General features: G+C 41.5%; 1 protein-coding gene across 1 annotated transcript in view; it reads left to right on the top strand.

The window, feature by feature from the left end:
- Positions 1 to 26,259, top strand: part of RAB3GAP2 (RAB3 GTPase activating non-catalytic protein subunit 2) — a 2,949,955-nt gene that overhangs the window by 818,659 nt on the left and 2,105,037 nt on the right. The window lies entirely within an intron of this gene.

The raw sequence follows: 26,259 nt of genomic DNA, 5'->3' as shown, positions 1-26,259 counted from the left end.
GTACATAAACAAACAAGGAGGAACACATTCATACCCCCTGTGCAGACTAGCCATGACACTTTGGAACTTGGCTCTGGAATGACAAATGGAACTTCAAGCACAGTACTTGCCAGGTTTGGAAAACACGCTGGCAGACAGTCTAAGCAGAAATATGACAGATCCGCACGAATGGAAGTTGCATCCTCAGGTGTTTACACAGATAATCCAAGCGTGGGGAAGGCCAGACATAGATCTCTTCGCCTCCCACAGGAATCATCAATTGGAAAAGTTCTGTTCAAGGACCTTCCATCCAAAGGCCTGGAGAGTGGACGCCCTTTCATTCAGTTGGACAGCATGGACTGTGTACGCTTTCCCACCTCTGCCTCTTCTGCCCAAGGTGCTCTTGAAAGCAAGAGCAGACAGACCGAAGATGATACTGATTGCTCCAGACTGGCCAAGACAGCACTGGTACCCACTCCTGAGGAGCCTAACACATACTCCTCCCTGGTCCCTACCTCTAATGCCTCTTCTGCTGACTCAGCACAACTACAAAACTCTTCACAGTCAGCTGAAAACATTCAATCTCGCTGCATGGAAAATTCCTTAACACCTCAACAGACCTTACTCTCCAAAGAGGTACAGGATGGCATTTTGGAGGCCAGAAGGCCATCTACTAGAAAGCCTTACTCAGCAAAATGGAAACGGTTTTGCTCTTGGAATGAGAAAAAAGGCCAGGACCCTACAAAACTAAATTTGCCTCAGGTATTACAGTATCTAGCTGAGCTGCTGAAAAGTGGACTCTCATTTTCCTCCATAAAAATCCATGCCTCAGCCATTTCTGCAGAATTCAACACGGATCCACCCTTATTCTCTCACCCACTCTTAAGACAGTTCCTCAGAGGGGCTAAGAATATAAGACCACCAATGAAACAACCAGTCCCAGCCTGGGATCTTAATTATATTCTAGAAAAATTAACATTGCCTCCCTTTGAACCAGCTGCCTCAACAGATTTGCAATATTTGTCCTGGAAAACAGCCTTCCTTCTGGCCATTACCTCAGCTCGTAGGGTTTCGGAACTGCAAGCCCTCATGGCTGTGCAGCCCTTTCTAATTTTCCATCAGGACAGGGTTTCCCTTCGAACCAACCCATCATTTATGCCTAAAGTGGTATCCAGGGTAGCTTTAAATCAAGCCATACACTTGCCTACCTTTTACCCCAATCCTCAAAACAAAGGGGAAAGGCTGCTGCACTCTTTAGACATCCATAGACAGCTACGTTATTACTTGGACAGAACAAAGCCTTTTAGGAAATCACAACAACTTTTTGTGTCCTATGCTGTAGGAGCTCAAGGGAAGCCAGTGACCAAACAGACAATTTCAAAATGGATAGGCCACTGCATACGGTTTTGTTACTCCTATCATGGGAAATCTGTCCCTACAGGCATCAGATCCCACTCCACCAGGGCCACAGCTACCTCTACAGCCTTCCTCAGAGGAGTTCCTACCAAAGATATTTTGGAGGCAGCCACTTGGAGTTCTGTGCATACCTTCACAAAACACTACCACCTGCCTTTATATTCCAAAACTAGAGCAGGCTTTGCCACTGCTGTATTGCAGGGCATTCTGGCTCATCCCAGTTCCACCTAGTGCCTACCACCCTGTGCGTAGCTTTGGGATTCTACCCATATGTGATTACTGCAGCTGTATGCACGATGAACATAGTACAGTTTTGTACCTGCCATAAATGTAGATGTTCGAGTGCTAATACAGCTGCAGTACAGATTTCCCTCCCTCCTTCCCCTCTTGGTAAAGGACTAGTGGCTAACACCTCCTCTTACAACCTAATTTGGGTTATCCTCCTATGGTATATTTGCTTGCAACTACTGTTTTTTGATTACATTGCATTGCTTGAATATATTTTTATATATAATTTATGTATTGCCTTCCTTCTGGGGGCACCTGACATCTGGGGCAAGAAAAGACTGAAGAATATGGCGTCGGCTGTGTCTTATATACCCCTGTCGCACTGACGTCAGGAAAGAAAGCAACAACAACCAACGCCGGACTAAGACTTTGGAATTCGGCCGACCGAGGGACCGCCTGACGGCAGAGAACCCATATGTGATTACTGCAGCTGTATTAGCACTCGAACATCTACATTTATGGTAGGTACAAAACTGTACTGTTTGGCAACTCTGAAATTAATTTGCCAGAAAACATTTCATGGTGGCCATCTCCCTTGCTTGACAGTCTGAGATTCAGACCTTTACATGTAGGAAACTATACTGGTCTTTTACTATAGAGTTTCTGTTGGATCCAACCACAGTTCTTTCAGGAAGAGGCTTCTTAGTTGCCATAACTTATTTAGTTCTTCTCCTTTATTTCTTTTCTAAGGCAGAAGTCAGGGAAGAAAAAGCCTTTCATACCCTGGAAATTCAGTGGCAGTTGTTCTTTGCGAAGTGTTTGTTTTTGTGAGTGTGATTTACGGAAGATTGAACAGCTGATGTTCATCATACTATTTACTGTTGCATTTCTAATCTCTGGGATTCTTACCCGCAGATAGCCCAGCTGTCTGGCCAGACTTTCAGAACTCTGCTTTCCTCCCTAGGTCTTGGCCAGCACCCTTCCACCACTATGCAGTGATGTCAGTGGTATAAGGGGTGTGCTGGCTGACGCAATCTTTATAGGTTTGTAGATAAGTGCTAGACTAGCTGCCCTTGTGGACCATTTTAAGTCTAGCCAATTTCCCAATGGTAAGAATCAGACCCTTAACCTTTATGCCAGCTCCCAAACCCATAAATAGTAGGCTATCAGTCTGCAGATTATTAAAGCCTAGCCAAAAAACAGAGGTAAAGACGTTAACCATTATGCCAACCCTTCTGATCTTTCTTGCCAACAAGAAACGTGGGGAGCGGCATCAGCTGACTGAGAACATGTAAAGGTGCTTTCTCAGCCCCTTGGCTGAGGCCTCTGGTGTGACCATTCTGCAAGCCGCAATGCCTTCAGTGTCTTGCATGTTTTCTAAGACCACTTTATCTTGCTTCCTGATACTGAGGCCCATCTGTGTTGTGGACTTATGTTCCAAGTACTGATGGGGAGGGTGGTACTTCCACAGGATGTGTATATGAAGAGTTTTCTTAGGACCAGATCGAGATCTGTCATCCACCCATAATCCAAAGCTTCCAGGGTGGTTGTACAGTGAGTTATAAAGTACCAAATTCCAAACTGGTACCAGTCAGCCTACCTCAGCCTAGTTTGGGCAGTGGGTCAGTCCCTTCTACTTCCCTGGCTTGTTTTGAGCAACTTGTCCAGATGACTTAAGATTGCCTGTCTTTCTTGAAGTCCAAACAGCGAGTTCTGGAAACTCCTGATGAATCTGGTAGCCCTTTCTAAGAAGAGAAGGGTAGAACCCACTATTAGGGATTTGGATACCCCTAACTCTCAAGTAGATAAGTTAGCTTATGTGAGTCAGGTACATTATGCTACTGCTTATGATTCTGACACCAAGGACATCCCATCCTCTGCATCTCCACCAGAGGATTTCTCCTTTCATGACAGTGTACATAAAATGTAGGAGCTGCACTGGGAGGCAAATGAATACTTAAAGGCTCTGCTCAGTTACAGAGCTTTTATGGGGCCTGCTTGAGTCTATGAGAATTGCTGTTCCTCCAGCTATGAATGTCCCGGCAGATGTGTTCAACAGTGCTTCTGTGTAGCCAGGTTCTCTCCCCCCTGCACTAGGGAAACCTGACCATTTTTACAAGGTTAATAAATTACATAAATTCCTTTACGAGAGCCCTCTAGCTAATACAGTTGTGGTGAACCTCGATTCCAGCAAGGGATCTGCTATGGATTTATCCAGGAATCTGGCAATTGCACAGAGGATTAAGGCTATGATTTTTTAACAGACCATTTCCTTTGTCCATGGTTTGATTCCCATATGGTCTATTTACCTGACTGTAAACACTGAGCAAGTCACTTAACCAAACTATGCTCCCTTGCGGAGTCTGAAAAAGATCCTTGTGGATCAGTGCTCTACCTCAGTAAAAAATACAAATATATGTATACATACATATACATACATGAACAGACAAACGAGCAAGGTCTCCAATGGCAGGGAGAGTAGGATACTCAACAGATTTGGGAAAAAGGTGTACACTTCTGATACTGTCCAGAGCTTTGTACTGCCAAACCACATGCTCACCTTTTAACAATCCTTGCTGGAGAAGATGAGTAGTAAGGTAGAGAGGATAACGGATAAGGCTCTGAAATAGGAGATGCTTGACTTTTCTGACCTATCTGCACAAGTGGCCAGGCATTCCAAGAAATGTAGATATGCTGTGGATGTTTCATGTAAGGCAACAGCCACAGTGTCTGTGACTTAGAGGCATGCCTGGTTGAGGACTCAGCCCCTTACAGATGGTGTAAATACTGAGCTCCTTAATTTACCGTTGGACAAGAATCTCCTCTTTGGCCCCCTCTTGCTGAAGGGAATATTTGAGACTAGAGGAAAGGGGCAACACCATGCGGTCTGTCAAGCGTTTTTTTTTTTTTTTAATCTAGCCAAAGTTCCATATTTCATCAAGAACTACCCAACAAAATCTTGGCATGTATTTCCTTAACAAGGCAAAGGTAAGTCAGATAAGGGGAAATTCAGAAAGAAATACAAGCAAAACCAATGGAAAAGCTTGGGGATCATTAAGACTATGACTCTTAAAGGGAACAGCCAAGGGTGAGTTGGACTGCCTCTTCCTCTCCATTCCAAAGGTCACCCCGACTGAATCCCCCATCTCTCCCAGTTGCCCCTTTCCTTTCCGAGAGAATTAGTGGTTGCTTAGTCTTTGTTGTAAAAATTTTGGAAAATGTTGTTTAGTACCAGTAGATGTTCTTCCGTAGCCACTATTGCAGTATTCCTTATAGGCATAACCTTGTCAAGGGTAGCCATACATCCAGCAGGTGTACTAATGCCTGGGCCCTTCCATGTGCCATAACATCAGAAGTATGTACTACAACCAAAAGCATAAGGTATGTAGGTGATGTATGATGGCAAAACCTGCTCTTGGGTTATGAGCTGATACTTGATATATTACATCTTCAAGAAACTCTGGTCAACTTAGAACTGTCATAGTTTACACAGTCTGCAGATCATTACAACAGGACTGGATATGGCTGTTATGATTCCTTTTTCCCCTGAAATGTTGACTTCTACCCGTTTTCCTTGTGCCCTTGTCTGTAACATTGTGTACACATCTTAACCAGTTTCCAGTGAGCTGAATAGGATCTTAGTTCTCTGTTTTACCAATAAATTCAACTTCAGGTTGCGTAATTTTCTGTTGTTCATGTAACTCTGGTAGTTTTCTGGAATTTATATTATGGAAGTGTTTTTGTTTGTGATTTCTTTTTAGCATTTCCAATACACTCTTAATTTTCATTTAACAGCCGTGTTTTGGAAGTATGTAATTTACTTTTCAAATTTTAGCCCATTAGGATTTGAGCTGGTAAGATATTGAGTCTCTGCAAAGGACTATTCATGTATTCCAAATTTGAAAGGTGACAGTTCCCATAGCTGTGACTACACCTCTTTTTCAAGTAATTCTGCAATGTGGATACGTCTTGCCACTTTTACCCTGGTTTGTGGGTAATGTGAACTGGACATTGTATGTATTACTTCCCTTATTTACAAAATCTTTTAAATTCCTTAAGTATATTGTGAACCACTGTTATACCAGGTACCCCATTAGAGAATATTGACCTTAATGCAGTAATAACAGCAATTGTTTGTGAGTTTGTCAGAAAATTGGAAATAACAATCCACACACAAAAAATGTATGACTTTGATCTGCAGCAAATCGGTTCTTGCTCATTTCCAAGGACAATTTGGATTTGATTGTGCTAGCATTTCCTTTTTATGATTGTTATGATTTGCGATGCAGATGAGACAAACTCTACTTTTTTTTCAGTTTGGGTTGACATACCTGGTCAAAACATTATCTCTATTTCTTTCTTTCCAAGTGTGTAATTCATCTGTCATTTAAAATATTTATCTTCTTGGCTGATTGTAAACTCTTGTCGGCTTTGAACATAAACACTTGCACATAACGTATCTTCCTTGAAAAAAAGATTGAAAATGAATTTATTTTCTTACTGATGATTTTACTCAGGCTAGCCTTTAATTGTAGTGGCTTTGATTATTTTGCATATCTTTGTCATAAGAACATCTTTAAAATTCTTCATTTTATCTTTTCCTCCGTGCCTGCTAACCATCACGCCACCTCTCATTCAAACATTCCCCTGTCCGGGATGAGGGCATCATCCAGCCAGCCATTGATATGCTTTATGTTCTTGTAGGCATCTTTGCAGTGAAAATTTTTCATTTTATGACTTAACCTGCCTCTGGTAGTGACATGAGCACATGCATCACTACAACGTTTGCATGCTTGTCCAGATATGCATTCTCCCACACATGCAGTGACAGGGGCTACTGTCACCAGCTCCCCACATAATGAAGAACCTCTGCGCTTTAGCTTAGGCCTTGACATCAGAGCAGCGTTCCATGCTTGGCAGGTATGACTGTCCCTTCCCATGGGGTGGGTACATCCCATTTTTCCTGCCTGTGTTTTCAAATTCCTGTGCTGGTTGTCAGAGTCTGGTTGCCTAGGGTGTAGTCAGGACTGTATCCCTCTATGCCACTGACAAAGGATATCTTTAGAATTCTTTTATGTCATCTCTTGTCATATGTAACTCCAGTATTAGCAGAGTATATTTATTTTTTCAGTTCTTACTGCATCTGTATTAAATATGCTGATGTCATTGTGTCAGCTATGTGATATTTCTTGCTTGGTTTGTATTTCATTATCAGATTATACTTATTTAGATTAGAGGGACATGCCTTTACAAAGATGTTTTGAATATTTCTTGCAAACTTTGAAGTTTATTTTGGCCGAAAGTTGTTTGCTGTAGACATATTAATGGTATTTCCCATGTCCATATATTGCTGCTAACAGTTTGTTTTCTTTCTGAACATCTCTCGTGAATCTGTAAATGCTTTTGACACATAGACAACTATTCTGTTGTCTTGTAAGATTACAGTTGTTTTACTGCATTTTCTGGTATCTATTTATAGGTTTGCACTAAGTTTCTAGCCATGGAATCAAGAAGGTCAACTACGTTACCCAGCTATACTATAAATGCACTAACTACACCTGTTTAAGAGACTGGGTGGTGATAGCTTGTGTAACAAAGTTAGATAAGGAGTCACTTTGATTGTTTAAGGGAGGATTATTCCAGAAACAAGGAATGTTTTGTTAGAAACTCTTGGCACTGTAGCATTAATGGTTCAGGTTATAACAAGCTAATTGTGTGAAGTAAAAGGATTTTCTAACAATGATCATGATATGATTGTTAAAGAGCATATTATCGACACACATACTCAGGTCACTGATGATTGTGACTGTTTAGAGGATGTTATCAGCAGGGCAACAAGCAAAGGATATGATGGTTTTACCAAATGTACATGTGCTACATTTGGCATTTAGACTGAGACAATAACTGGTTTACCATGTGCTGGTATGGTCCAGGCCTTGCGTGGAGGATAAATGTGTCAAAATGGAATTTTATGACTGAATCTTATTTACAGCATGAGTAATTTATGTATGTCATAGTATTTTAAACGTTAAATAGTTCTGACTAGTTTCTGTAGAATTGTATACATTTTTAGCTCATAGCTCAATCCCAAGGTTGTATCTTGTTCTTACAGCTTTTATATAGGCATAGTTATCTTAACTGTATATTGCATATTTTCTTTTTGTAATGCTTGCTTGTCTTCTGGCTTTGCCATTTGCGTAGTTGCATGGAGTTTCTCTTGAGCAGGTTTTGTACCTTCTGACATCAAAATGTGACCTATGCATTTCATATGTCCTATGTTCTATCTGTGTATCTAGCTTTTTTTCTTTACTTGAAATCATGTTGTTTTGAACTGTCTGACAGTTGTGTTAGCCCCTTGCTGTGCTCTTACTGTGTCTGATCCCACACTAATAAATGAGCTGTTATGTTAAAGCCACCTTCCAAGCCTTCAGTTAAGTGGGCAGTCATTTTTTGGGTTAACTCTGCTGCTACTGAAATGTCAAACAGAAGTCTAAGGAATCTGTAACTTCCTATTCAGATATTGATTGTACACAGTTCAGTTTGGCTCTGTTGCCTTTATCTGCTAGAAACCATATTTGCATGCAGTATTGAGAAAAGCATAATATTTTATTTCTTGTGACCATATCTTCAACTGTAAAGAATAGGTCTTGCTTTCTTTAGGATTTATTTATATGTTATATTCTATAGACTGTAAGTAAATGAGCATAGTGATGTAGGATATCATTGTTGTGGCTTTATACAGCATCTGAAATGTCTGCTTTTCTGGAATTGATTTTGAACACTTGCAGCCATTGTTTATACACTGTAACACTGTAAATTCATTGTTACCATTCCTAGCTTCTCACATGTTGTACAACCCAAAATATTAGGGGCATCAACTTCTTATTTAAGTGCAGATGTTTATAAAAATAAGGTCTGTACTTCATATTTATATAGTTTCATGTTGTCCATATGTTTTTTATTCCCCCTCCCTGCAGCTGACCATCAGTTGCCACTCACTTCAGCCTCCCGTAGGCTCAACCCAACTTGCATATGGGGCTGGTGAGGGGATTGAGGTGAGTGGTGGAGTATATTTACTGCTGCTGGAGAGTACCCCCCCCCCCCCCCGTAGGTGCAGCTTATTTACTGCTGCTGGTGAGTGGGCCTCAACCTTCCTCCCCACTGCAGCCTTGTAGACTATGCAGTTACTGCCTCTGGAAGGTGCATGTGTGCTTTCTCACGTCCAAAATCTCCTGACCAAGCAGTGTACTGCTTGTAGTGCATGTCTCGCCCGCTTCTTAATGTTGCTGTTGCATTGAGCCTAGGCAGCGTCCCTCAAGCATGGGCAAGTTGGTGTCAGATGTTCATTCTTATTCTCTCCTTCTTTCAGACTCTAAAGTTACCTGTGCAGCTAATCAAATCTGGGTCATCTTGGGGCACAGTATAGACTTTATTCCTTTGTGCCATGGAGACAGATTTTTTTGTCATCCATATTTAGCGTGATGACAGCTTCTGGTGGGTGCCACAGTGGCAGAGCAGTTAGGATTGTCACTTCACAGCAAGAGGTGCCCCGGTTCACTTCTCGTCTGGGTACCTTCTGTGCAGAGTCTGCATGTCCTCTCTGTGTACACGTGGGTTTCCTCCGGGTGATGTTCTTCGTGTTTCACTGTTGCAGTCATCACACTTGGATTATCTGCCTGCAGGTAGCCCTCAGTCAGTCAGAATACCAGAGTCTTTGGATTTCTGCATCGGATGCTGTCACTTCTTCCATGACATTAGGTCGTCAGGGGTATAAAACAGACAGCCGACACCATTACATCAGTCTTTCTTGCCGAGAAGGAGCCCAGAGCGGAAGCAGTTTGCAAGTGCCGGTTGTTCGCTACCTGAAATTTTTATTTTTCGAGTTTCAAGCCTGAAGTCTTCTAAAGCTAAGTACCCTGTTGGTGATTCTTTTTTCTTGCTGTAACTGATGTCAGAAAAAGTTAACAATTGTCTTGCCTGTGGAAAGCAAATACCTCAGAGATTTTCATTCTTACTGCGTCACCTGTTTAGGCCCAGACCACGACGTCCCTCGCTGTCGGTTTTGTGCCTTGTTTAATGCCCAAACCATTCGTTGTCGGGCTATTTTTATCAATAAATTCTTTCGCTCTCATTTTCCATATTCCAAAATGGCTTCGGTAAGCCATCCGACTATCGATCTTTTGAAAAAGCACAAAGATAGACAGAGACGGACCGCATAGGTCAAAAACTGCCGAAGATGCTTCCGTTAAGCTAGTCGCCAGTTCGTCGGTACTCAGTGAGGCACCTTTCCAGCCCCTGATGCCTGCTTCTAAAGATTCACATGCCTCTGCTGAGACCCATCCGGAGTCCGGTATGCTGCGAAATGCTTCTTTGACTATGGATCCTGCGGATGTCTCTACCTTGGATGGGTCCGGAGCCACTGTACAGGCACCGGCTTCTGAGGGTGTATTCTGACGTACCGATATTCGCATTAAACCGTCAACTTCTTTTTTAGCTAAAACTACAGAGTTTCTCAGGCCCAGAGTACGCACTACGCCTAGAAAACCAATGACCAAAGTGCATGCTCAAGCTGCCATGCCTCAAAAAACATATGCTTAGAATGGCTGAAGACCTTATCACCCTAATTAGGGGAAGCCAGCCTTCCCCTGCTAAGAGACCAATAATTGAGGTTCTTTCTGATAATACAGACCAGGAGTTCAATGACTCTGGCACTTCTCATTACCAGGATATACCCCTATCTACCTTTGAGGATTCAGATGCAGAGGAATCCATTCCCTCTACCTCCCCTCCAGAGGATTTTTCTTTTGGTGAAACCTTGCATACTTTAAGAGAGCATTTCCGCTGGGAATGCCAGGATTATCCTCAGTCCAAAAAAAGACTTAAGAGAATTTTTTAGAGTTGCTTCAGCACAGGCCCTAGCTATACCCCCTGTCCTGAATGTTGTAGATGATGTCTTATGGAATCCAGTCTTACTCCAGACACTTTACCACTGGCCCCTAGAAAACCTGACAGTTACTACAGAGTACCTGATTCTCACAAATTTCTCTTTAAGAATCCTACTGCGGATCCAGAGACCATTTCCCAGGGGCCTAAAGGTATTAAGGCTACTACAGCCAAAAACCCTACTCCTTCAGACAGGGATTCCAGAGCTTTAGACAGATGGGCTAAGAAGGTATATACCTCTGCAACTCTTGCCATCAGGGATTGAATGACCAGTTTCATATGTTGAAGTACCAGCAACATATTATGGAACAAATTAAACAAAAAATGGTGTTACTTCCAGATTGTGTAGAAAATAAAGATTTACAAGAGTTAATGAATTCTGCAAACCAAGTTAGTAAGTATACTTTGCAGTGTGGCTTTGATGCCCTAGAAGCATCTTGCAGGGCTGCAGTCACTGGATCTCTACTGGGAAAGCATGCTTGGCTGAAGGAACAAACCTTGCCAGACCATGTCAAATTAAAATTACTAGATGCTCCTTTAAATCAGGACCGTTTGTATGGCACCAAAGTAGAAGAGGTTCGTAAAAAGATGGAAGAAAAAGCTAAATCTATGCAAACTGTTAAAAAAATTCTTACAAGTGCAGCCACCTAGATTCAGTAGGCAAAAAAATGGTCCTTTCCAGCCCCTTCCAGGTCTTCACAGTCCAAACCCAGGGGAACCAGACCACCAAGACTGCAGTCTCAGGGTATGCAGAGATCTAAACAATGGAGTGCTCCCACCTCAAAAACAGGGAGTGGCAAGCCACCCCCTTATGGTAAACATTCACAATGACTTGTTAATTATCCTTCCCAGCCCTGCCTATCTACTTGCGCCCCTAGGAGGAAAACTTGCCCTTCATGACAAAAACTGGATGTCCATTACTCAGGACCGAAGAGTTCTAAACATTGTATCCCAGGGGTACAGATTTTATTTCCATTCCCTGCCATCCCCAAGCGGGTTTCCAGACCTTCCTCCAAACCAGTGGACAGAGGCTCAAAAGGAAGTATATTCCCTGCTCAATATCAGGGCCATCCAACCTGTTCCAGTAGAACAAAGGGGACAGGGTTTCTATGCCAGACTGTTCCTGGTGCCCAGAAAAGAGGGCTCTTGGTGCCCATTCCTGGATCTATCAGTACTCACCACCTTTCTGGTGGTCCCAAAATTCAAAATGCTAACCCTGCAATAGCTTCTCCCTATGCTAGCCAAGGATGCCTGGCTAGTCACCCTAGACTTAAAAGAAGTCTATGTGCACCTCCCCATAAGGGAGTCTTGCAGGAGATGTCTCCGCTTCAGGGCAGGCTCTATGCACTGTCAGTTCTGTGCACTTCCCTTTGGCTTATCTACTGCACCCAGAGTATTCACAAAGTGCCTAGTTCCAGCCATTGCATACTGCAGGCAGAGAAGTATCCACATTTTCCCATACTTGGACGATTGCCTGATTCAGGCGGACAGTCAGGAATTACTACTTCAGCACCTGGCATTTGTAAAAAATATTCCTATCTTCATTGGGGTACACCATCAATGAAAAGAAATCGCAACTGGTGCCCAGTCAAAAAATTGTGTTCCTGGGAACAAGCTTGAACACAACTTTACAGATGACCTTTCTCACTCCAGAAAAACAGATCTATTTGAACAACTACTTCAAACACATGGCCACCAAAACCCAGCTATCTGCAAGGAAAGTACTGCAAGCCCTAAGGTTCATGGCCTTATGCATTCTGCTAATTCCATATACAAGACTGCATATGAGGAAACTTTAATGGTATTTAAAAAGTCTTTGGTGCCAACGTTCTCAGGACCTGGAAACAGTCATTCCGATCATTTCTTGTCTAAGGGCAGAGTTCCTTTGGTGGGCAAGAAGCATGCAACCACAACAAGGGACTGCCTTTCACTCAACCCCTCGCCGCCCAAACCCTGACTACAGACGCATCAGACTATGCATGGGGGGCTCACATGGCAGGCAAATGCATTCAGAGAAAGTGGACCCCAGGACAAATTCTTCTGCACATCAATCAAAAAGAGATGTTAGCTGTACAGTATGCTCTGACAGACTTCAAATACATAATCCTTCCAGGACAACTGCTGATAAAAATAGACAACACCACAGTTATGTGGTACATAAACAAACAGGGGGGAAGCCATTCTTACCCACTCTGCAGGTTAGCCACGGCCCTGTGGAACACAGCCTTGAGTAGCCAAGTGCATCTGCAAGCTCATTTCCTGCCAGGCAAGCAGAATTCACTGGCAGACGACTTAAGCAGAAATCTCCTGGATCCACACGAGTGGAAATTGGAGCCCATCACCTTCAACCTTCAAATCCAGAGTTGGGGGATACCGGAGGTGGGACCTCTTTGCCTCCTCAGAGAATCACCAGTTGAGCAAATTTTGCACCAGGAACCCTCACAGCAGGGCCTGGAAGGTGGATGCCTTATCCTTCATATGGGAAAACCTCTCAATTTGTGCCTTTCCCCTCAGCCCATCCTCTCAAAGGTACTACTCAAGATCAGACAGGACAGCCCAAGGGCAATTCTTATTGCCCCAGATTGGCCACTCCAGCTCTGGTACCCACTCTTACGCAGTCTGACAACAGTGCCACCCTGGCACCTTCATCAGACTCCTTCACTGCTTTCTCAGCAGGAGGGACAGATTTTGCATCCACATCTGCAAACCCGAAACTTTGCAGCCTGGCTTATCCCCTGAATACTCCACAGCAACCCTCAGCAAGCAGGTGCTAGACATCATTCTTGAGGCCAGAAGGCTAGTACTAGAAAATCCTGTGCTGAAAAGTGGAAAAGATATTGCTCTTGGAGTCAAACTCAAGGAAGGGACACAGCTGTGCCCTCCTTACTTCAAATCCTTGATTACCTAGTAGAGCTACTCCACAGAGGCCTGTCCTTCTCCTCCATTAAGATTCATGCCTCTGCCATCTCAGCTCAGTATAATACTGAGCCACCTCTATTCTCTCACCCTCTCATCAAACAGTTTCTGAGAGGGGCTAACAACTTAAGGCCCTCTAGGAGAACACCCATCCCTGCCCTGGGACCTTAACTTTGTACTGGAAAAGCTCCTGCTCCCCCTTTTGAACCTGCAGCTTCAGCAAAGTTAAAATTCCTTTCTTGGAAAACAGCCTTGCTTTTAGCCATAACCTCCGCTAGAAGAGTGTCAGACTTACAGGCACTAATGGCTGTGGAACCCTTCCATTATTTTCCATGCTGACATGGTTTCCCTCTGGACTAACCCAGCCTTTATGCCTAAGGTGGTCTCCAGTGTGGATCTAAACCCAAGCCATCCATTTAACAACCTTCTTCCCTAATCCTCAGAATCATGGGGTAGAGGATCCTGCACTCCTTGGACGTGCACAGACAGCTCAGGTTCTACCTTGACAGGACTAAACCTTTCAGAAAACCTGACCAACTGCTAGTCAGCTTTGCTACAGGGGCAGAGGGCAAGGTCATTTCAAAGCATACCATTTCCAAATGGATAGCACACTGCATCCATTTCTGCTACAAGCATCATGGAAAACCTACCCCACAGGGGATCAGAACACATTCCACTAGGGCTACTTCCACCTCTACATCATTTCCCAGGGGAGTCCCTACCAGGGACTTTCTGGAAGCTGCAACCTGCAACCTGGAATTCTGTACACACCTTCACCAAGCATTACCACTTAACTATTTTTTCTAACCCCAGAGCTGGATTTGCTACAGCAGTCTTACAAGGCCTGCTAGCCAGCCCTAACTCCTCTTGAATGCCTCCACCCTTCCTCAGCTTTGGGAATCAACCCAAGTGTGATGACTGCAACAGTGAAACACGAAGAACATAGTACAGTTGTGTACACTTACCATAAATGTAGATGTTCGAGTGTATTCACTGTTGCAGTCCTGGTTTCCCTCCCTCCAGCCCCGTTTTTCTCTCTCCTTTCTACCTATCCTCTATATGGCCATTTCTTTTGGCAGGGGTATTTACTTTTTACTGATGGTGCTCCACACCATATACTAGCTTCCTATTTGGGGGGGGCTCCTGATATATGGGGCAAGAAAAACTGATGTAATGGCGTTGGCTGCCTGTTTTATACCCCTGACAACCTGAAGTCATGGAAGAAGCGATAGCATCTGACTCAGAAATCCCAAGACTCTGATATTCGGGCTGACTGAGGGCTACCAGCAGGCAGATAACCCAAGTGTGATGACTGCAACAGTGAATACACTTGAACATCTGCATTTATGGTAAGTGTACACAACTCTACTTTCTGGTTTCTTCCCATATTCCAAAGATATGTAGGTAGATTTGGACACTCTATATTGGCCATAGGTGTGTGCGTACATGCAAATGTGTGATATAGAAGAACAACCAAGGTAAAGGTAGGGATAGCCACCTGGAAGTGTGAACCTTGGCTCTAGATTGTCATTGTTGAAGTGACACCCAGACCCCAAGGGTAAAAGGGGTTGCGAATCGATGGATGGATAGATGCTACCTGGTGGCCAGAATAAATAACATTGTATGCACAGCTCTGCACTGAGAAACAATTAGTCCCAACAATTTAAAAGTATTTTTTGACAAACTACTACATTCAACACTGGAGTCTTGTTTAACGTAGCCAGTCTGCACATTTGTTTCTAACAGTGTAACGTACATTCCTGTCAAATTTAACATACATATTCTTTTGAGCTCACTTTGTTTTGCTTTTATATGTCTTGGAAAAATGCCTTTTATTAACAGATTCTGCAGAATTGATTAAATGCTGGACTGTTCATGCATTCATGCCTATAGTAACACCTGCTGCAGGCTTTAATTGAAGTAATCCACATCTTATGTCTGTTTTCATATTCATTATTTCTACACCATATATCTTCTTTTGTTGCATCATTACATAACTAATATTTTATTATATTCTTTTCATCACTTAATTCTTATATCTGTGCAGTAGTGATTTCACTTTCTATTTATCCACTGTTTTTGTTAAGGTAATTTTGTTTTTTCTTCTCAGTATGTCCTGTGTTTCATCACTTGTAGAAGATAATTATTGTTTTATTAGAAGACTGTACAGTTCACCAGTATCACATTCTTGGTCTCTGTTCTTCATCTCAGTTTAATAGGCTTCATTGTAGGACCTTGTGCTATATAAAGAACAAATGACTATTAAGCCAAAAGTTCTTTCTGGGTGGGCAATGATTAGTGATTTTTTTCTGTAGGTTTCTTGTTTGTCTTTCTGTTCAATCAAACAAAAAGAATTAAATACCACTATGACTGCTTCTCAAGCAACATGCAGAAGTAGAGCACACTGAATCTTGTCAGACTTCTCAGCTCTGATTTGCAGTTAGGAATACATTGAATTTCTGGATCAAAAGTTGCCAGTTTTCAGCAAGATTATTACCTAGTGAAGAAACTCCTGGAGGGTGCAGTTGAGTCATGCTTCCACTGATTTATTTATTAACTTAATTTATTCTTTGTTGACCAACTTAGTTTAGACTGGTGACCTCTTTTCAGGGGAGACCCTAAGGTGCTGTTTATACTACTAAGGGGAATTTCGCCAGGGTAATGGGGGAGTTCTACTCTTTTTGATAGGTGCCATGGGATCTTTTACATCCAACTGAGCTACACCAATTCAAGCAGATGGGACCTTGGTTTAACTTCTCATCCAAAGGACAACACTCTCACAAATGCAACACCCCCAATGCTGCCCCATTGCCCGGAGTGGGTATAGAACTCTCAGCCTTCTGCTGTTCCAGCAACAAAGGCAGTTGTGCTGTCTTCTACCACTGACAGTGATTTCATAATTCTGTAGTTTCAAATACAGACTCTGACAGAAAATACATTTTCATTGCTGCAGATGCATTTCATCTGCTCTGAAATATATTTAATCAGTCTGTTGATACTGTGTCATGTTAGGAAGTTTAATAAATGCACACACAGACACACACAGTAGGTGTGATCTGACCTCCAGGTCTAAAATCTAACTAATTTGTCTAGAAGCAAGGATGTATCACATGACATGATATTCTCTGTAGCCAGTTCACCATCGTTGAAGCTGGTGATCTGTGAATGCTTGCAAGTTACAATTGTGCTATGATATGAAGGACAATACTTAGCAAGAAGGAGCTAGGTATTTGTAGGCTTCCTTCAGAAAATGTTATGGAAAATGTATGTGGAGAAGAGAGTTTGGTGGAATGGAAATGTGGAATTGGACAGTTGTTGATGGAAATAGATGGCTTTGCATTTGTGTGAGGTTCATATGTGTGGAAGCTTCCATTTGCCAAATTATTTTATATTTATATAGCATACATAGGTGAAACAACATAGTGGGGAAATGTGTGTGTGTGTGTATATAAAACAAAAAAAAAAAAACGAACGTAAAAAATGTCCAAAGAGCAATCCAACACACTTTATTTACCGTAGTACAAAAAACTGTTGGTTAAGCATTTTCATCACAAAGTGACATCCTCAGAACCAAGTACAGCAAACAGGAAATCCTTTTATGTAAAAAAAAGGTGCCAAAGAAGTACTAAACCCCTCTTCAAATTAGAGAAAACATCCACAAAACTGCTGATGCAACATTTCTAACATAAAAATGCTGTTAAAAAATACAAAATAAAATGCAGTATGTAGAATATCACACTAATAAAATGTAAATTTAGCGAATATTAGCCCTTCTTTTAAGCTCACTTGAAATAGAAATATTGTCATTCAAACCTGGAAAATTGCAAGCATCAAAGTGTCGCTGCCAAAACATTTCTCTCTGCAATTAAAACTTCTGCCAGTCACCAGGAAAAACACCAATCTTGACTTGCTCTAAAACCAAAACTTTAAACTGTTTAAAACCAGCACAAAGCCCAGCATGTCTAGCCAGGGTGCTTTTGTTGTCATTTTTCCTGATACTGTAGTCATGCTGGTAAATTCTTTTATTGAGGGAATTGACAGTCTTACCAATGTAAAAAACCGTGCATGAATCACACAGAGCAAGATAAACAACCCTTTTCAGAATCACAGTTAAATTTGCCTCCATGACAAACAGTGGTCAGCCTGGACAGCCACGTGTCACTCGGGGATAAACAAATAAAGGGACATCGATTGCAGTGTCCACATTTCCTAGTGGTAGGTGGGCTGACCTCCCACTTACCTGCATTTCCAGTAATTACTTTATGTTCCTCTTGTTTTTAAAAGTAAATGATGGAGCAGCAGCAAAATGTTTGTTGATATCCACATTACTTGAAAGTAGGTACCAGTTTCTCTGTACCATCTTCTGGATATCTCCAGCATCTAGGGAATAATGTAAAACCATGTTGCGTTTGTTGTCTGATGTGCTGGTACCATTCTGCAATTGCACCAAGCCAGAATGAATAATAGGAGGATATAGGTCACCCCTGAGGGCCCAAATTTTGTCCTGCAATTTGTTCAACAAATCCTGTGTGTATCCTCTGTTAAGGAACATCCTCTTTAAAAGATCAAACTGCTTCACGCAAGCACCATCATCTGATGTCAACCTAGAAATTCTAATAAGTTGACTCTTGACCACCCCCTTCTTTTGATGAAAAGGGTGACAACTGTCGCAAGACAGAAAGTCGTTGCAAAAAGTAGGTTTCCGGTATATTTCTGTTCCAAAACCTCCATCAGGTAGCTTTGTAATCTCTGTATCCAAATAGTGAATACTGTCTACACTAAAAGTATGCGTAAACTCAAGAAACGAAGTACTGGTACCCAAAACTTCCACAAATTGGATAAAATCCTGATGGGAGCTATCCCATACTATCAACAAATCATCCAAAAACCTGAAATAGCCCCTACATTTCTTAAATTCAGGGCATTTGAACACAAAGTCCAGTTCCCAGCTTAGCAGAACTGTGTTGGCAAAGAGGGGGGCACATGGTGCACCCATGGCCACACCTGAAATTTGTTTGAAAAACTTGCCATCAAATGATAGGAAGTTGTTACCAAGTACAAGTTCCATCAGTTCATTGACCAAATGCACCCCCCTCGAAATCGAGGCCACCCAATCTAGTGACCACCTGGCCAAACCAGTCCAGTCCTACGTCTTGTGGGATAACCGTGAACAAACTTTTGATGTCGCACGTTGCAAACAGAATAGTGCCACTGGAATTGACTCCCCTTGACTTGTCAATGAGGTCCCAAGAATCCTTGACAATATATGGGAAGGGAACCAAAATCTTCTTGAGTTTATAGTCAGATTTGGCCAGGGGCTCAGTGATTGAGCCCCGAGACGACACAACAGGATGTAGAGGCGGATCGTCCAATGAAGAATGGATCTTCGGAATACCAAAAGTCTTGGGTATAACCGGATGCTCGACCATCAAGTAGTCATAAACACTCCAAGGAATACAGTCAAGTGCCAACAGTTCATCCAAGACTATCCTAATAGCTTGATGAGCAATGTTAATTTCATTAACCGAAACAACAATGTATACATTAGAGTCATTCAGCAATTTGTTAATCTCCCAGCATAATCGTGGGTGTCCATAATAATGACAAGACCCCCCCCCCCTTTGTCTGGTTTCATGGACCTAATGCTCCTGTCCATAATAAATTCATTGAGTGCTCTTTCGTTAGGTGTCATTTTGCAGAATTTTTTCTTCTTTTCTCCTTGATCCCCCTTGCTCAGAGGACAAAACTTGTCGAATGTCTCTCTCTCACACATCATTTCAAAGACACCTAGGGCAGAGTGCGGGGGGGGGGTTGATCACACTCTTTTTTTTCCTTGGACCAGTGGCAGCTTGCTGGTAAGATGCATGATCCTCCATAATCAACCCAAGATTCAATTTTCTAGTAAAGATTTTACGGTCAACAATGGTGTCCTCAGCAGAGGCTTTACTAGCTGGTATAAAGTTAAACCCTTTCAAAAAAACTTTATGATGTTCAAGCCCCACAACCAGGTTGGTATAGTTATAAATAGTAAAATCAAAGAAAGATGTTTCTGAAACAGTACCCGTGTCCAACCTTAATAATCCAGAGACCAAGTGATCCGGGATGCCATCCATCTCAAGGACCATTAGCGAACCCTCCGTGAATTCTTCTTGTATGAATTCTTCTTCGGGCGATGGTTGTAGCCCCGAGCATGTTTTTGATTCTGTACCTGTGTCTTCCTCTTGTCCACCAACCTTGCTGGGCGTCTCAGGAAAAATCCTCAGCTGCACCCTCGACGTCAGTGCCCCCATCGGCCTCACCAGCAGCATTGAAGTTATGTAATGCGACCTCGGCGAACTCTGGGTTAAACCCACCAGTGGGCACAGGATAGACTGTATGTTTTTTGTAAACTGTCTCGTTATGGATCAGCTAAGTCTTTCCTGACCTTAGACTGAATAAGTTTACCTTCAACAGTCACAAAAACATTGTTGTAATGATCACGGTGCCTAGAGAAATCCAGATAATTCACAGTGGAGTCAGTGATTTTGGAAATTGTTTCCTTCAACTTGGCCATTCGCCTCTCATTGCCTTTAATAAGTAAACAAGTCAACTCAAGCCCAGTCCGATCAAACAACTCCACCAACTCCAAATGAAAGGGTGAATTTGGCTCAACACCCTGCAGATATTTACATATGCGTAGGAAGAAAGATTTTTTATTGGATTCCCTTACTAGTTCTCCAGTGAGAGTTATGCAACCAGACAAGGGGGGATATTTGGTAGTTATGAATGAGTTAGATTGTCAGGAAAATGGAAGAGATTCTTAAGAGTGAAACATACACTGAGATATCTCGAAATGAATTGAACACAGATAATTCGAGAGTGTCTTCCTACTTCAGTGGCATGTTCATTAATGGAACTATAGACCTTGATCTACTAAATTTCATATCTATACCAACCTATCGAATACCAATTATTTTTGGATCTCCCAAGATTCATAAGAACCCATTAGATCCACCCATGCGTCCACTGGATAGTGCTAGGGGCAGTATCACTTATGCTTGTGCTAAAGTGGTAGATACCATTCTCAAGAAATATGTGACTAGTGAGCCACAAATCTCTAAAGATTCTTGGTCTTTCCTTTCTAGGATAAACCAAACTACTTAGTGAGGATAGTCATTTTTTAACCGTTGACGTGAAGGATCTTTATTCTTCTATTCCTCACTCAGTAGCTCTAGATTGGATTCCGGCCATGTTAATCAGAAAGGGAGCCCCAGCTAAAGAAATTCAAATAGTTAGTGACCCCTTTAGACATTATTTTGTCCCACAACTGTGTGTCTTTTAACGACAGATTTTTTCATCAGTTAACAGGGGTGCCGATGGGTTCCCCTTGTGGAGCCAGTGTGGCCATTTTGGTTATGGCCTACTGGGAGAGTCATTGCATCCTACCCAACCCACTATTTGTGGACAGAGTCTCCTTGCACACCCGATTTTTTGGATGATACTTTTATCATCCTGAAGGGTAATGTTGAGACAGCCAGCACATTAGTAGATTTGTTTAATACATCTACAGATTTCCTCAGATTCACTCACAGTTTCACCTTAGACCGGGTAGCCTACCTGGATGTTAACCTCGTGAAAGACAAAGAGAAAAGATGTTTCATAGACAAGATTTATAGACAGGAGTCTTTTTCTAATAGTTATGTTCACTTCAATAGTTGACATCCATTCTCTCAAAAAAGGTCAATTATTAAAGGTCAACTGGTCAGGGCTGCCCGCATGGTGACTCGAGACTGTGATTTCCTGGAGGAATGCACTTTCATGGCCAACCTCTTTTCATATAGGGGTTATCCAATAGATCTTATCAGTCTTGTAAGGGAGGTACAAAACAAGAGGGCTACTGGGGTTTATTCACCAATTCTGAATCAAGATCACTCTGTGCAGGACAATATTGTAATGCATAGTGCCAAAGTTGCCCCAATGCCCAACAGTTTTATACTTCCGTACAGTATGGATGCTAAGCAATTATTTTCCATTATATTAAAAAATTGGAACCTGGTATTACAGGACGATTCTACCAGTAGATTGGATTCCGGCCATGTTAATCAGAAAGGAAGCCCCAGCTAAAGAAATTCAAATAGTTAGTGAACTTTTAGACATTATTTTGTCCCACAACTATGTGTCTTAATGACTAATGTTGAACTTGTTCGTTTGGTTAGATAAAGGGTGGTTTAGGGCATATCGGATATCTAATTCACAAACTTGTTCAAATACATTTAGTGATGGATGTAAAGGTGGATTGTAAGTACTTGAAATAAAGAAGCCCCCTTTGTCCCTGGTGAGGTTACCTAAGAGTAGCTGAAGATTTAACTTCCTGACAAATAATTTCAAGTCTATAATGGATGATGCCAGGTCAGCTCGTTTGGAAGGCACAAAGGAGAATCCTTTAGCCAACAAATCCACCAATTCCTTATCGAAAATGAAGTCCGAAAAGTTGTATATTCTGAAATCCTTTCCAGTATTAAATGCAATATTATTAGACTTTGGCCTATTTAAATCAGTATCCCACAAAGGCTGAATCAATTTCTCCTGTTCAGCATTAGTAAGGAAGAAAGATTTTTATTGGATTCCCTGACTAGCTCTCCAGTGAGAGTTTTGCAACCAGACAAGGGGGGAGGGCTGGTAGTTATGAATGAGTTAGGTTATGTCAGGAAAATGGAAGAGATTCTTAAGAGTGAAACATACACTGAGATATCTCGAAATGAATTGAACACAGGTAATTCGAGGGTGTCTTCCTACTTCACTGACATGTTCATTAATGGAACTATAGACCTTGATCTATTAAATTTCATATCTATACCAACCTATCGAATACCAATTATTTTTGGATCCCCCAAGATTCATAAGAACCCATTAGATCCACCCATGCGTCCAATGGACAGTGCTAGGGGCAGTATCACTTATGCTTGCGCTAAAGTGGTATATACCATTCTCAAGAAATATGTGACTAGTGAGCCACAAATCTCTAAAGATTCTTGGTCTTTCCTTTCTAGGATAAACCAAACTACTTATAGTGAGGATAGTCATTTTTTAACCGTTGACGTGAAGGATCTTTATTCTTCTATTCCTCACTCAGTAGCTCTAGATTGGATTCCGGCCATGTTAATCAGAAAGGGAGCCCCAGCTAAAGAAATTCAAATAGTTAGTGAACTTTTAGACATTATTTTGTCCCACAACTGTGTGCCTTTTAACGACATATTTTTTCATCAGTTAATAGTTAAGATGGGTTCCCCTTGTGGAGCCAGTGTGGCCAGTTTGGTTATGGCCTACTGGGAGAGTCATTACATCCTACCCAACCCCCTACTTGTGGACAGAGTCTCCTTGTACACCCGATTTTTGGATGATATTTTTATCATCCTGAAGGATAATGTTGAGACAGACAGCACGTTAGTAGATTTGTTTAATACATCTACAGATTTCCTCAGGTTCAATCACAGTTTCATCTTAGTCCGGGTAGCCTACCTGGATGTTAACCTCGTGAAAGACTAAGAGAAAAGATGTTTCATAGACAAGATTTATAGAAAGGAGTCTTTTTCTAATAGCTATGTTCACTCCAATAGTTGTCATCCATTCTCTCAAAAAAGGTCAGTTATTAAAGAACAACTGGTCAGGGCTGCCCGCATGGTGACTCGAGACTGTGATGTCCTGGAGGAATGTACTTTCATGGCCAACCTCTTTTCAGATAGGGGTTATCCAATAGACTTATCAACAATCTTGTAAGGGAGGTACAAAACAAGAGGGCTACTGGGGTTTATTCACCAATTCTGAATCAAGATCACTCTGTGCAGTACAATATTGTAATGCATAGTGCCAAAGTTGCCCCAATGTCCAACAGTTTTATACTTACGTACAGTATGGACGCTAAGGAATTATTTTCCATTGTATTAAAAAATTGGAACCTGGTATTACAGGACGATTCTACCAGTAGATTATTGGCTGATCCACCAAGAATAGTGTTTAAAAGGGGCTCTAACGTCAAGAGTATCTTGGAGAAAAAATTGACAACCCCTAGCACCATGGATGGCATGTTCAAGTGCAATATGTGCCGGTACTGTAGTTATATCAAGACAGGATCTAGATATGCAGTAAGGGATCTAATATATAGTATAAGGGGAAGGTTCAATTGTCGAAGTACACATGTGGTATATATGGCTCAGTGTTCATGTTGTCCAGCTTTCTATGTCGGGAAAACCAACAGGAAACTGCATGAACGCATATATGAACATCTATATGCTATAAGGAAGGGCAAGATGGAGAATGCCCTGGCAAAGCAAGCAGTGGAGAATCCTAACCACAGCTTCCTGTTTTGTATTATAGACCAGGTTAAATCTGATGTTAGAGGAGGACCTACATCCCTCCTCTTTGACCACAGAGAGTTGTTATGGCAATTAAGGCTGGACGCTTGCCATACACCTGGCATCAATGGCATGTTGTCTATATCCTGCCTTTTAAAATTAAAGAGGTTAAACAGATAACCATTTAGTGCCTATTATGGCCCTTCCAGAGTACCGTATAACTGTCGACCACTCTGATTTTAGCTTAGCCATCATATCGGTCCCACCTATATGACAGTAAGCAGTATTTTTGAACAACTTTCCTGTTCAGGTTCCATCAAGATCAATAAGATGTGATTTATAGGCGTTGCAGATTCACTCCAGTGTTTATTCGACACACACTAGTATTCAGTTTCTTTATTCCTTATTTTTTGTGTAATACATTAGAGCATTTTAATAATCCAACACGTTCGAGTTAGGTTAGGAGTAAGACTTTAGCTTGAATTTTGCAGCTTCTAAGAGCTAATTTTATTCATTGTATGTTACCAGCTTTTACAGGCTACTTTCCCATGTACGTATTTCTGTGTGGTTTTCATGCTGGATAATTATGTGATGGGATAACTTCTCAAGAGTTCTATATAGAAGTAATGTTTGCATAAACAAAAGTTTTGGTGATTTTTTATAAACTAATACAGGTGCTAAGAGGTTTGTTGGCCATCGACCTGGGTGAGTCTACTTGGAGTGTCCAACATCAGTATTTGTATTGTAATAGGTCCAAACTGAGCTGTTATTTTTTGCTTTTTAATGTTATATGTGATACCTCCTTTTGAAGGGTCTTCAAACATTGTTTTGTTTGACATATATGTATGTACATAATATGCAATTTTGGTTTAATGCATTTTAAGGTCGTTTTAAAAGTTTTATTAAATACATTAATATGTATAATATTTTAAAAACAGTCTAAACGCCAGGTGTAACTAAGGTCAAATATTGTTTTTTAGAACATAGTGAATGTGAAAGTACGGGGACAGGTGGTTTCGAATAATTTCGGGAACCATGTGATTTTTAATGATGTATTTAAAGCATGTGGTTGGTTTTGAAACTGATTTCTGTTTATTCTGAAGAAGTCTGCGTGTAACTGACGAAAAGCCTGTGAATCGAGCTTAAATAAAGTGTTGTGTTTTGGATTGCAGCTTGGTTATCGTACTCAATAACGTTGTAATAGAGTGACTCGCTGGTTCGGAACGCATCCTGTTTGGTGTTTAATCTAGTTGGAGAGTTTTAAACTTGAATAAATTATTTTCCAAAACAGAAATTTGTTCACCAAGGTTCATAAAAGAACCATTTTGATGCTGCATATATTCCTCTGCTGCCCCAACCTCACTGTTGTCAAGCCAGTTAATCAACTGGCTTTTAGTAACAAAGTCTCCATTGTTGTTGTTAGTGTTGACACTGCTAATGCCAGAACTTACATGACTGTTATTCACACATGCTGCAGGGGAAGTTCCAACCGACCTTGTGTGTTTACAAGTGCAGTCAGCCGTGGAAACTCCGCCACTGCCATGCACTCTGTTGTAATTCACTAAAGCATGGGTCAAAAGCTGAATAAGAGCCGTAAGATTTCCAGGTTCAGTCAGTTGAGAGGTTTTTATTTATCTTGCTCTGTGTGATTCATGCACGGCTTTTTACATTGGTAAGACTGTCAATTCCCTCAATAAAAGAATTTACCAGCATGACTACAGTATCAGGAAAAATGACAACAATGGGAGATCGCAGATATACCCCAGGGATTACCTCAGTGTCACTGCTCGACAGAGGCACAGCAAAATAATGGGTATAGTTCCCCATACTAAAGGGGTGGCGTAAGCCACAAAACGATGGGCTAGGCTTGCAAATGCCCTCAGGCAGATAGCCTAGTATGAACCTATGAACCTATGAACCTAAAAACACCCTGGCTAGACATGCTGGGCTTTGTGCTGGTTTTAAACGGTTTAAAGTTTTGGTTTTAGAGCAAGTCAGGATTGGTGTTTTTCCTGTTGACTGGCAGAATATTTTATTGTAGAGGGAAATGTTTTGGCAGCTACACTTTGATGCTTGCTGTTTTCCAGGTTTGAATGACATTATTTCTATTTCAAGTAAGCTTAAAAGAAGGGCTAATATTTGCTAAAATTACGTTTTATTAGTGTGATATTCTACATTCTGCAATTTATTTTGTATTTAACAGCATTTTTTTATGTTAGAAATGTTGCAGCAGCAGTTTTATGGATGTTTTCTCTTTAATTTGAGGAGGGGTTTAGCACTTGTTTGGCACCTTTTTTATACCTAAAAGGTTTTCTGTTCTTGGTTCTGAGGATGCCATTTTGTGTTGAAAGCACTTAACCAACAGTTTTTTGTACTACGGTAAATAAAGTGTGTTGGATTGCTCTTTGGACATTTTTTATATTCGTTTTTTTTTTTTGTTTGTTTG

The sequence above is a fragment of the Protopterus annectens genome, chromosome 1.part0, assembly GCF_019279795.1.
Source record: "Protopterus annectens isolate FY-2018-M chromosome 1.part0, PAN1.0, whole genome shotgun sequence".
Classification (NCBI taxonomy): domain Eukaryota; kingdom Metazoa; phylum Chordata; order Ceratodontiformes; family Protopteridae; genus Protopterus; species Protopterus annectens.
The sequence above is the reverse complement of the archived record's forward strand: the minus strand, read 5'-3'. Positions and strand labels throughout refer to the sequence as shown.